The 11,659-nt window shown below is 35.9% G+C and overlaps 1 long non-coding RNA gene across 1 annotated transcript in view; it reads right to left on the bottom strand.

Annotated features, from left to right (window-relative positions):
- LOC131928325 (uncharacterized) overlaps positions 1-10,906 on the bottom strand; it is a 13,581-nt gene extending 2,675 nt beyond the window's left edge. The window contains exons 1-4 of the long non-coding RNA XR_009383759.1: positions 10,881-10,906; positions 9,909-9,969; positions 9,506-9,572; positions 7,856-7,924 (exon numbers count right to left, since the gene is read on the bottom strand). This is a non-coding gene — a long non-coding RNA (uncharacterized LOC131928325). The remainder of the gene's footprint in view (positions 1-7,855; positions 7,925-9,505; positions 9,573-9,908; positions 9,970-10,880) is intronic.
- Between the last annotated feature and the right edge of the window lie 753 nt (positions 10,907-11,659).

Below are 11,659 nucleotides of genomic sequence, written 5' to 3'. Positions count from 1 at the left end.
CGCCCCCCCCAGAGTTTCTTCCAGGCATCTCTTCGGGGGGGCTTTATTTGTCACCCGCCCCCCGAACGAAATGAAATTTATATAATTTATATAGAAAATATATACTTTTAACAGTGTCCGCCCCCTCCCCCCCCCCCCCCCGAAGAAAGTTTACCGCCCCCCCGAAGATTTCAAGTGCCCCCCCCCCCCGGAGAAAAAAGTCTGGAAGAAACACTGCCCCCCCCCCCTCCTCCTCGCTACGCTACTGCAGTGTCACTTATCGTCACATAAAACAGACCCCACATTCAAAAATATGTTCTTATCTTTTAAAAACACCGAAAACACCGATTTCGGACTATCCCTTCATTTACTGACGTCACATGTGACCTACTCAACTCTACTTCACCTGCCCAGTGTCCCGCCAAGTCTCAGACAACATGTTTTTATCTTTTAAAAAACGATTCCAGCCGAGCATGTCTCTGACCACACTATCCTTTCATATGCTTAGGACAAAGAAACAGATGAACTCTACTTCAAATGTCCTGTATCCTGTCAAGTTCTGATAGTCAACTTTATCATTCACATCTAGAAAAAAAAAAATTGAAAAAAAAATATCATTGACATATTGGTCTAGAACCTGTGCCACCCGCATAAGAGCGGACTACGCTACCAACTTAGCTATTTACTCGTGACGTCACAAGTGAATTTTTATACTATATTTTAAGTCTCCTTTTGCAACTTGATTTACGCGCATAGATCTAGATCTAAGTCTAGTAGTAGTAACTTTCAAATTAAATTTTATCTTAAATTAGCCAAACAAAGATTTATATAAAATAAAGAAGGTCTGAAATTATCTTGATCTAGATAGAATTATCTAGATCTAGATTAGATTCTACGACTCGTTTACTTAACCCCTTAACGCAGACTGTCGCGTTTTCGCGACATACCGATTTAGTGCATAGCATTTGCGCATATGTACATTTATCTTACTGCTGCCGGTCGTTGTGTATTGGGTACATCCAGACGGTTGTATCGGTATCAGCGGTCACGTTGTCAAGTCGAAATTTATGACGTCACACTCTCTTGACTCACGCGCATCGTAATTTTTTTGACTTTGGGAATTCAGCCTACTTACATTGATTATTATTACTAAATAGGTGATCTGTTTTTGCTACAAAAAATACTAATAGCTTTATTAATCATTCTTTTATGTATATAAACAATATAAATCACATATGAGAATTATTTTGGAAGTTATCTGCTAATTACAGTTTGTCGCGTTTTCGCGACATCCGGCAATAAGACATCAAATGGAACTTGGGTGCCAAGCAGGTATAACAAAATACGATGCATCGCCAAGCTGTCATTCATTCAAGTATGATTATAAATAAGTAAGGGATTTACAATATAGTCTTCGCCTATATATAAAAGTGCACTTTAGAACGTTACGGTCCATGTGGTAGGTGAAGTAGAGTTCACCTGTTTCATTGACATTGGCATATAGAGAGAGAGCGATGCTTGAATAATGTGATCATGTTGCTGGGTACAATGTAACGAATTTAGCTTTGAAATAGTATTGTAAAATATTAGGAGAACATAAAAAACATAATAGACAACAGGAAGTGAGGTGGTGGACCACTATCCTGGATACCACCAAATAAAGGTCTTCACAGTGACCTTGACAATAATAACACTGAGCATAGACCTACACCTCGTAATAAATACAGTAAGGTTGAGTACTGACACACATACCCTTTGCAGTGCTATTGAATACCCACATTAGTGGCATTATATTGGTATTTAGTACAGACAGCAGTGTTATTGAGTACCCACGTCTTCAGCACTGAGTACCAACATCAGTGACACTGAGCAACCACAGTTTGAGCAATAAGCACTCACAGCAGTGCTACTGAGTACCCACTGCTAAGGCTGAGTACCCACATCAACGTTATCGATTAAAAACAGCTCCAGCGCTGAGTACCCACAGCAGTTACACCAAGAACCGACTGCAGTAACACTGAGTACCCACAGCTTCAAGAGTGAGTACCCACAGCTTCAGAACTCAGTACACATGGCTTCAACACTCAGTACCCACTGTTTCAGCACTGAGTACCCATACCAGTGGCAATATGTAGCTACAGCACTGTCATTGGTAATCAATATCAGAATCAGTCGAGAACAATAGCCGTAGCACGAATCGGAAACATAGGGTACCATCAACAATAGCAGTGAGTACCCACACCAGTGGCACTGAGTACCCACATCAGTGACACTAAGTACCCACAGCAGCTGCATTGAGCATGGAAGAATATACAATGGCTGAACACTGTCATTTAGGACAGTATTTGTTCACGTGCTTTGTGTGTATAGCAAATATAGGTCAAAGGAGAAATATGCGTCTTTATTAGTTGACCTTGAATAAGAGTTCACGAAAATTACGTAATCGGGGACAACTAAGGCTCTACACATTGAAGGAAGTCCTTCCATATGTAGTGTGTTACTGTAGTGTAGTAGAATTACCACAGCAAGACATCAAAATACCTATTCATAAGAGTTAGTCAGTGAGCAGGCGCAGCAGAGTTATGTAACTCTATGCCTGAGCTAATAAAGTATAGTTTTTATGAGTTTTGCAAGTGATTCTACATCTCCTTGCATGTCCGTATGTTCAGTTTGTGATATTTTATTGTTTGTGCATGGATATTTAGAGAAACATGTAACAGTAAAAATAGTAAAATGACCCGGACTAAAAAAAAATTAAATTACTGTTTGGTCCATAAGTGCCTGATGTTGCGTTTTCGCGACATACCGTAATTATCATCAAAAATAAGTCCAAATTCAAAAACAACTATATACCTCAAATTCAGTGTCAGTATGATGAGAGAAAATCAACACAAATAATTTTTTACACGCTTGAAACATAATTCAGGCATTAAGGGGTTAAGTCTTAAGTTTAGTTTTTCTTGCTAGATCTAGAATCTAGATCTAGATCTAATCATTAGGCCCGGAGCGAGCATTTCAAAATTACCATATTCCAAACAAAGATTTATATAAAATAATAAAGGTCTAAAATAGTTTAGTATATAGAAAATCATTATTATATAAATCTAGAAAGAAAATTATCTATATTTTAGATCTACGACTGAGCTATATTTAGAATTTACGTTTATAATTTAGCAAAATTACCGGCATCTAAGCCGCGTATGAATCTTAAGCTACACCAATAGGCCCGGGAGCGAGCATTTCAAAATTACCATATTCCAAACAAAGATTTATAAAAAATAATAAAGGTCTAAAATAGTTTAGTATATAGAAACTCATTATTATCTAAAACTAGATAGAATTATCTATATTCTAGATCTACGACTGGTTTGCTTAAGTCTCGTTTTTTTAAATTGTATTTATAACTAATAAATCTTTGATTTGACCTAGATCTAGATTGTCCTAGATTCTAGATTTTAGATCTAGACCTATAAATAACTTTCTTGGACAGATTTTAGATCTAGAGAAATTTATCGTAAAACTAAATGAAAAAGACAGTTGAGAATTGATATAAGTGTTGGAACGTAATAAATATAGTAAACGGACGTATTGTTAAAGTTATGACCGACAGAAAACTAGATTTAGAACGCGTTAAACTTGTGAATGGGAACACAATTTTCTTCGATAGATGCCGCCATTTTATTGTACTAAAGAGTAAACAAAAACCTGTGACGTCACGGTCCCGCCGAGTGTAGTGGTCGTTTTAATCTTTTTAAAAAAATAGGGTTACTCTACGTATGAATAAATCAATAAACTAATTAACGTCTTTAAATAGATGTTTGATTAACAGTCTGTCTGCATTAAAAAAATATTCTCTACCTACATACTATTTTACAGCTCTCCAGATAGAGTAGAACATATCACAATACTCGATCGGACAAACAAAAAAACAAACAAAAAAAACAAACAAATAAATATTCAAACATGTAAACCAACTTGAGTTTTAGTAGTATACTAGACTACCCGTCATCCGTTGGATAACTGTGGGTTTCGGGGGTCATCCATCAAAAAACATCACGTCTGTCACTCAGAGGCATAGCGACCCTTCCCGGCGCCCGGGGACAAACTTTTCGATTTGAACCCCCCCCCCCCCCCGCAAGATTTCGATTTGCAACCCCCCCCCCCCTCAAACTTTTGATGTGCACCCGCCCCCCCCCTCAAACTTTCGATTTGCACCCCCCTCAACATTTCAATTTATTTTTCCAACCCATTTTGGCGCCCCCTAAGGTCGGCGCCCGGGGACATATGTCCCCCACCCGCCCCCCCCCCCCCCTCCTCGCTACGCTACTGCAGTGTCACTTATCGTCACAAAAAAAAACAGACCCCACATTCAAAAATATGTTTTTTATCTTTTAAAAACACCGAAAACACCGATTTCGGACTATCCCTTCATATACTGACGTCACAGGTGACCTGCTCAACTCTACTTCACCTGCCCAGTGTCCCGCCAAGTCTCAGACAACATGTTTTTATCGTTTAAAAAACGATTCCAGCCGAGCATGTCTCTGACCACACTATCCCTTCATATGCTTAGGACAAAGAAACAGATGAACCCTACTTCACCTGCCCTGTGCCCCGCGAGGTCCTGATAGTCAACCTTATCATTCACATATAGTGCTTAAGAAAAAATAATTGAAAACGTAAAAAAAAAAAAAGTTCTATTAGTTTTTATGACACTGACTTTAAAATTCAGCCTTCATTCTCCAAAGCAAATTTTAAAATGCTTTTCTGGCATATCTAGCCCTGGCCACCTATACCATGTTTAAATAATGTGAACACCCGCCATTTTGCTCGTGGTAAACATGGCCTAAAAATGGTCGGAAGTCATGCGTCCGGTCCGGACGCCATATTGTTTTTAGCAGCCGACCACGCGTCCAAGTTAGTGAGTAATCCTACTATATCTAGATATAGAACCTAGATTAAAAAAATCCCATGTATTCTCGAATTAGATGATCATTGAAGCTAAACAAAGATTTATATAAAATAATTAAGGCCTGAAATAGATTCTAGATGTAGAATTTACATTAAGTCTAGATCTAGAATTTTCATTGAGTCTAGAGTGACCTAGATCTAGGCTAGATCTAGATCTAGAATCTAGGCTAGATTCATAGCTTTCCTTCGACAGCTGATCTTTAGATCTAGAGAAATTTATTGTAAAACTAAATGAAAAAAGGCAGTTAAAAATTTATATAAGTGTTGAAACGTAATAAATACAGCAAACGGACGTATTGTTAAAGTTATGACCGACAGAAAATACTATTTAGAACGCGTTAAACTTTTGAATGGGAACACAATTTTCTTCGATAGACGCCGCCATTTTATTGTACTAAAGAGTAAACAAAAACTGTGACGTCACGGTCTCGCCGAGTGTAGTGGTCGTTCTAATCTTTTTAAAAAAAATAGGGTTACTCTACGTATGAATAAATCAATAAATTAATTAACGTCTTTAAATAAATGTGTGATTAACAGTCTGTCTGCATTAAAAAATTATTCTCTACCTACATACTATTTTACAGCTCTCCAGATAGAGTAGAAAATATCACAATAGTCAATCAGCCAAACAAAAAAACAAACAAAAAAAAGAAAGAAATATTCAAACATGTAAACAAACTTGACTTTTAGTAGTATACTAGAATACCCGTCATCCGTTGGATAACTGTGGGTTTCGGGGGTCATCCATCAAAAAACATCACGTCTGTCACTCAGAGGCATAGCGACCCTTCCCGGCGCCCGGCAACAAACTTTTCGATTTGAATCCCCCCTCGCAAGATTTCGATTTGCACCCCCCCCCCTCAAACTTTTTATGTGCACCCCCCCTCCCCACTCAAACTTTCGAATTGAACCCCCCTCAACCTTTCAATTTATTTTTCCAAACCATTTTGGCGCTCCAACATGTCCCCCCCCCCGCCTCCCCTCCCCCTCCCGCCCCCCCCCCCCCTCCTCGCTACGCTACTGCAGTGTCACTTATCGTCACAAAAAACAGACCCCACATTCAAAAATATGTTTTTTATCTTTTAAAAACACCGAAAACACTAATTTCGGACTATCCCTTCATATACTGACGTCACAGGTGACCTACTCAACTCTACTTCACCTGCCCAGTGTCCCTCCAAGTCTCAGACAACATGTTTTTATCGTTAAAAAAAACGATTCCAGCCGAGTATTTCTTTGACCACACTATCCTTTCATATGCTTAGGACAAAGAAACAGATGAACTCTACTTCACCTGCCCTGTATCCTTCCAAGTTCAGACAATTATATCATTCACATCTAAAAAAAAAAATTGAAAAAAAAATATCATTGACATATTGGTCTAGAACCTGTGCCACCCGCAGAAGAGCCCGCTACACTACCAACTTAGCTATTTACTCGTGACGTCACAAGTGAATTTTTATACTATACTTTGAGTCTCCTTATGCAACTTGATTTACGCGCATAGATCTAGATCTAAGTCTAGTAGTAGTAACTTTCAAATTAAATTTTATCTTAAATTAGCCAAACAAAGATTTATATAAAATAATTAAGGCCTGAAATAGATTCTAGATGTATTAAGGCCTAAAATAGATTCTTGATGTAGAATTTACATTACGTCTGGATCTAGAATTTACATTGAGTATAGTGACCTAGATCTACAGCTCTCCAGATAGAGTAGAACATATCACAATACTCGATCGGACAAACAAAAAAACAAATAAATATTTAAACAGGTAAACAAACTTGACTTTTAGTAGTATATAGATAGATAGATGTAGATGTAGATGTAGATGTAGATGTAGATGTAGATGTAGATGTAGATGTAGATGTAGATGTAGATGTAGATGTAGATGTAGATGTAGATGTAGATGTAGATGTAGATGTAGATGTAGATGTAGATGTAGATGTATATGTAGATGTAGATGTAGATGTAGATGTAGATGTAGATGTAGATGTAGATGTAGATGTAGATGTAGATGTAGATGTAGATGTAGATGTAGATGTAGATGTAGATGTAGATGTAGATGTAGATGTAGATGTAGATGTAGATGTAGATGTAGATGTAGATGTAGATGTAGATGTAGATGTAGATGTAGATGTAGATGTAGATGTAGATGTAGATGTAGAGTTAGAGGTAGATGTAGATGTAGATGTAGATGTAGATGTAGATGTAGATGTAGATGTAGATGTAGATGTAGATGTAGATGTAGATGTAGATGTAGATGTAGATGTAGATGTAGATGTAGATGTAGATGTAGATGTAGATGTAGATGTAGATGTAGATGTAGATGTAGATGTAGATGTAGATGTAGATGTAGATGTAGATGTAGATGTAGATGTAGATGTAGATGTAGATGTAGATGTAGATGTAGATGTAGATGTAGATGTAGATGTAGATGTAGATGTAGATGTAGATGTAGATGTAGATGTAGATGTAGATGTAGATGTAGATGTAGATGTAGATGTAGATGTAGATGCAGATGCAGATGTAGATGTAGATGTAGATGTAGATGTAGATGTAGATGTAGATGTAGAGGCAGATGTAGATGTAGATGTAGATGTAGATGTAGATGTAGATGTAGATGTAGATGTAGATGTAGATGTAGATGTAGATGTAGATGTAGATGTAGATGTAGATGTAGATGTAGATGCAGATGTAGATGGAGATGGAGATGGAGATGGAGATGGAGATGGAGATGGAGATGGAGATGGAGATTGAGATGGAGATGTAGATGTAGATGTAGATGTAGATGTAGATGTAGATGTAGATGTTGATGTTGATGGAGATGGAGATGGAGATGGAGATGGAGATGTAAAAGTCGTATCAATTAATATACTAAAAAATACTAAAATCACAACTTACTGGCATTTCATCCCACTGGGGCAATTATATGGTTTTTTAAAACAATAGATTCTTTTGCTTGTATTACATCTAAATATAGAAATATAGAATTAAAATGGCAATTACAATACTAATGAATAAGCTCATGTGTTATTAATATTGGTGCTATTATTTAATATGTTTTGTTCTAATATAATTAATTTAATAATGAATAGTAAAATGAAACAAAAACTAAATTGATACAAAAATATTTGGATGTAATTTTGATTGTCGATATAATATTATATTGTTCAACAAAAAGCTTGAAAAGTCTATGTAATAATTCAATTTTTTGAAATCTTAAAAAAATATTGCAAGCGATAAAATTATAGTTACATGATAGTGTGTAAAAATTAAAGATCTTTAAGAACATCAATTACACTCTTTTTCATACTTTTGTATTGAATATAAGCAGATGATGACAAGCAAATTGCCAGAAAGACTAAAACAAAGAGAGTCACCACAATTGTTTTCTTTGATAAAATACCCAATAGTAGTCACTAGGGTATAGCCTAGTAGTTTATATTAAATAATACAACATCAACTATCACCATAAAACCCTGACTCTGCTGATCCAAATTAAAAATATAAGTGTTAGCTAAATTACTATTATAGTACTAGTCAGAGGCGTCGCGAGAAGGGGAGGGGGCGGACCGCAGCGGGTGAAACCATATGGGGGGGGGGGTTGACACCAAGGCAAAAATAGGAAAATATATATAAAAAAAACACCATTCAGTTAAATAATTGATTAATTAGAGTTAAAAAGTAATTTAATTAAGAGCAAAAGTGACTAATCCCGAAAAGGGTGTGTGTGTGGGTGGTGGAATGGGGTTGGGGAAGGGGGGGGGGTGACACCATGACGTAAACCTGCTAACTATTTAGTAAATTATACTACACTCAGCTGTATTTATAACCGACTATTGATCAACATTGTTAGTATTATATGTGCACAGTTTAAAGTTATCACCGACAGAGTTTCTTCAAGCCCCCCCCCCCCGAAATTTTTTTATCGCCTTTCCCCCCCCCCTCCAAACGAAATAATATTTATATAATTTATATAGAAAATATATACATTTTACAGTGTCCGCCTCCCCCGGAGAAAGTCTACCGCCCCCACCCCCCCCCCCCCCGAAAATTTCAAGTTTACCCCCCCCCCCCCCCGAGAAATAAGTCTGGAAGAAACGCTGATCACCGAATGGAGGGGGAGGGGGATTGACACCAACTAAACGTTGCAAATTTGCCCTGAGGAAAAATACTTTCTTGAGAATTGTAATAAGTTACACGTCAATTCATGTCTGGGGTGGGGGGAGGGGAGTGACACCACATTTAATAATTTTCTACAACTTGAATTAATTACTGTTAGAGTTAGGAATCTAAATAATTTTTCTAGGTGGATTAATATATGACTATATGTAATGTTTGCACACATTTCAAGTAATTTTTATACAATTAGTATAAAGTAATGATTTGTTTGAATATTTCTAGCCTTAATAAAACCAAAAGTTATTTTGTACTTAATTCGCAAATGTCATTAAATATTCAATTTCGGTTGAAAAATATGTTTTATGGCAACAACCTTTTAGAACCTGCTTTCAATGCAACACTTTTAATTTCTGGTGTATACACACTTACGCGTTGGCATAGGCAACCATAAGGAGAATAAGGAAAAACCAAAGCTTCATTTCTTGTTGGAATGAGGCTGAAACAAATCAAATTTGTAATTTTAAGAAAGCTGTTTAAAGAGAGCGTTGTGTTGACAACTAATCGTCGAAATTGAACTCATCTATTCGTCTTTTTTTTAACAAGCCTTTCGGTAGAACATAAGGGGACATACCTCCCCCCCCCCCACATAACATTTAAGTAAAAGATCTAATTCTCTGCATTCCTTAAAATTTTTAGTGATTTCCGTTGACCGGAAGTAGAAATTTACGCTATTTCCGAGTTCGCAAAAAAACGCATGTGACCAACTTACCAGCCCTATTAAGCATAAACACAACATAACATTAGAAAATGGGGCAATGGCTGCCAGGCTTACGTGGGTGTAAATAAAGAGAGACGCTTGATACTGAGTCCGATGGAGATATGTGGTTGCAGCCCTGTGTACCTCAGGGTTAACAAAGGAACAAGTCAATACTTCATAACATATAAAAAAGCATACACTGGAATTTCTAAGTAAGTATAAACATCAACAACCATTTAGATGAGGCGCACATTTTTACTTTCTCGTATATACTAAGTATAGAGAAAGTCTTGTAATCGTGCAAAAAAAAATAAACCGGGAGTGATCTCCCCTAAACTTTCTCGAATATTCTAATATAACACTACGGGGGATGGCAACTCGTGGCAACTCGGGATATAGACTCGGGTTGATGAAATTTCATATATAAGTATTTAATCAAAACCGTAGATCCGTATCAACTTTTGAGCGATTTCCGATAACCGGAAGTGGTACTTTTCCTACTTTGAATTTTTCAAAAGCCTATAACTTGAGTACTATTTCAGATAGATAAATGAAATTTCATACGTAAGTAAAAGATCTAATTCTCTAACTTCTATTAAATTTTGAGTCATTTCCATTGACTGGAAGTAGTTCTTTGCGCTACTTCCGATTTCTCAAAAAACTAATGTAAATTTTAAAAGTAATAATAATATTGCGCACTATTATGAGCTTTTTTTATTTGGCGTTCACTTGGTGTGCAATTAATTTGTCTACGAGATTTTATTCTATTTTTAAAACTTTAAGTATTTAAAATGGATTAAAAATCATGTCTATAGCCCGAGTTCCCACCCCTTGTTATTTTATATAAGAATATTCGAGAAAGTTTAGGGGAGATCACTCCCGGTTTATTTTTTTTAATTAAAGAAATCTACGAATGAAAACATTTTTTTTTTAAAAATACAATCACATTAAGCAGAAAGCATTGTAGTAATCGTGTTGCAGTTATAATCTAACTATCTATATATTTCCGAGAAGTATACATACAACACAAAATATACACAGGCATACCTGTTCACGTTGAAGAATGTGTTGGCGTTTGTTGGATAAGTGAACGGTTTATATAGATTGCATGGTTGTAATTCGATAGGCCCCCAGACTAATAGATAACACAGCTTAATGTATTTACATTAGATCAATACGCTGTAATGGTAGAGACTTAAAAACAAAAATATCATTATATCGCTTTACTTGAGGCTCAAAAAAACATACACCATAAAAAGCTGATAGATTAACATAGCTTATTAGTTTAATTCAGCTCATGGGAATATACAACATAAAAAATTTGTACTTATCTTATTTGTATTCGTTTATACCCAGTAAGCTAGTAGATTTTATATTTCTAATATAAGAAAAATTCATTTTCGACAGTATGATTGGACCCATAAGGATAGGGGTTTTCGTTTCAGACTACTATCACCATCTGTTGTACATCTTATATATGTTGTATATAATGTATATGTTGTATATGTTGTATATGTTGTATATGTTGTTTATGTTGTATATGTTGTTTATGTTGTATATGTTGTATATATTGTATATGTTGTATATGTTGTATATGTTGTATTTGTTGTATATGTTGTTTATGTTGTATATGTTGTATATGTTGAAACTGTTGAAACTGTTGTATATGTTGTATATGTTGAAACTGTTGTAACTGTTGTATCTGTTGTATGTTGTATCTGTTGTATCTGTTTTTTTCTATTGAATATTTTGAAACTGTTGTAACTGTTATAACTGTTGTATGTAGTATGTTGTAACCGTTGTATCAGTTGTATCTGTTGTATCTC

This window comes from Physella acuta, unplaced genomic scaffold (assembly GCF_028476545.2).
Source record: "Physella acuta isolate Inbredline_101_S28 unplaced genomic scaffold, ASM2847654v3 ptg000090l, whole genome shotgun sequence".
Lineage (NCBI taxonomy): Eukaryota > Metazoa > Mollusca > Gastropoda > Physidae > Physella > Physella acuta.
Note: the sequence above shows the minus strand (reverse complement) of the source record. Positions and strands in the feature narration are given on the sequence as shown.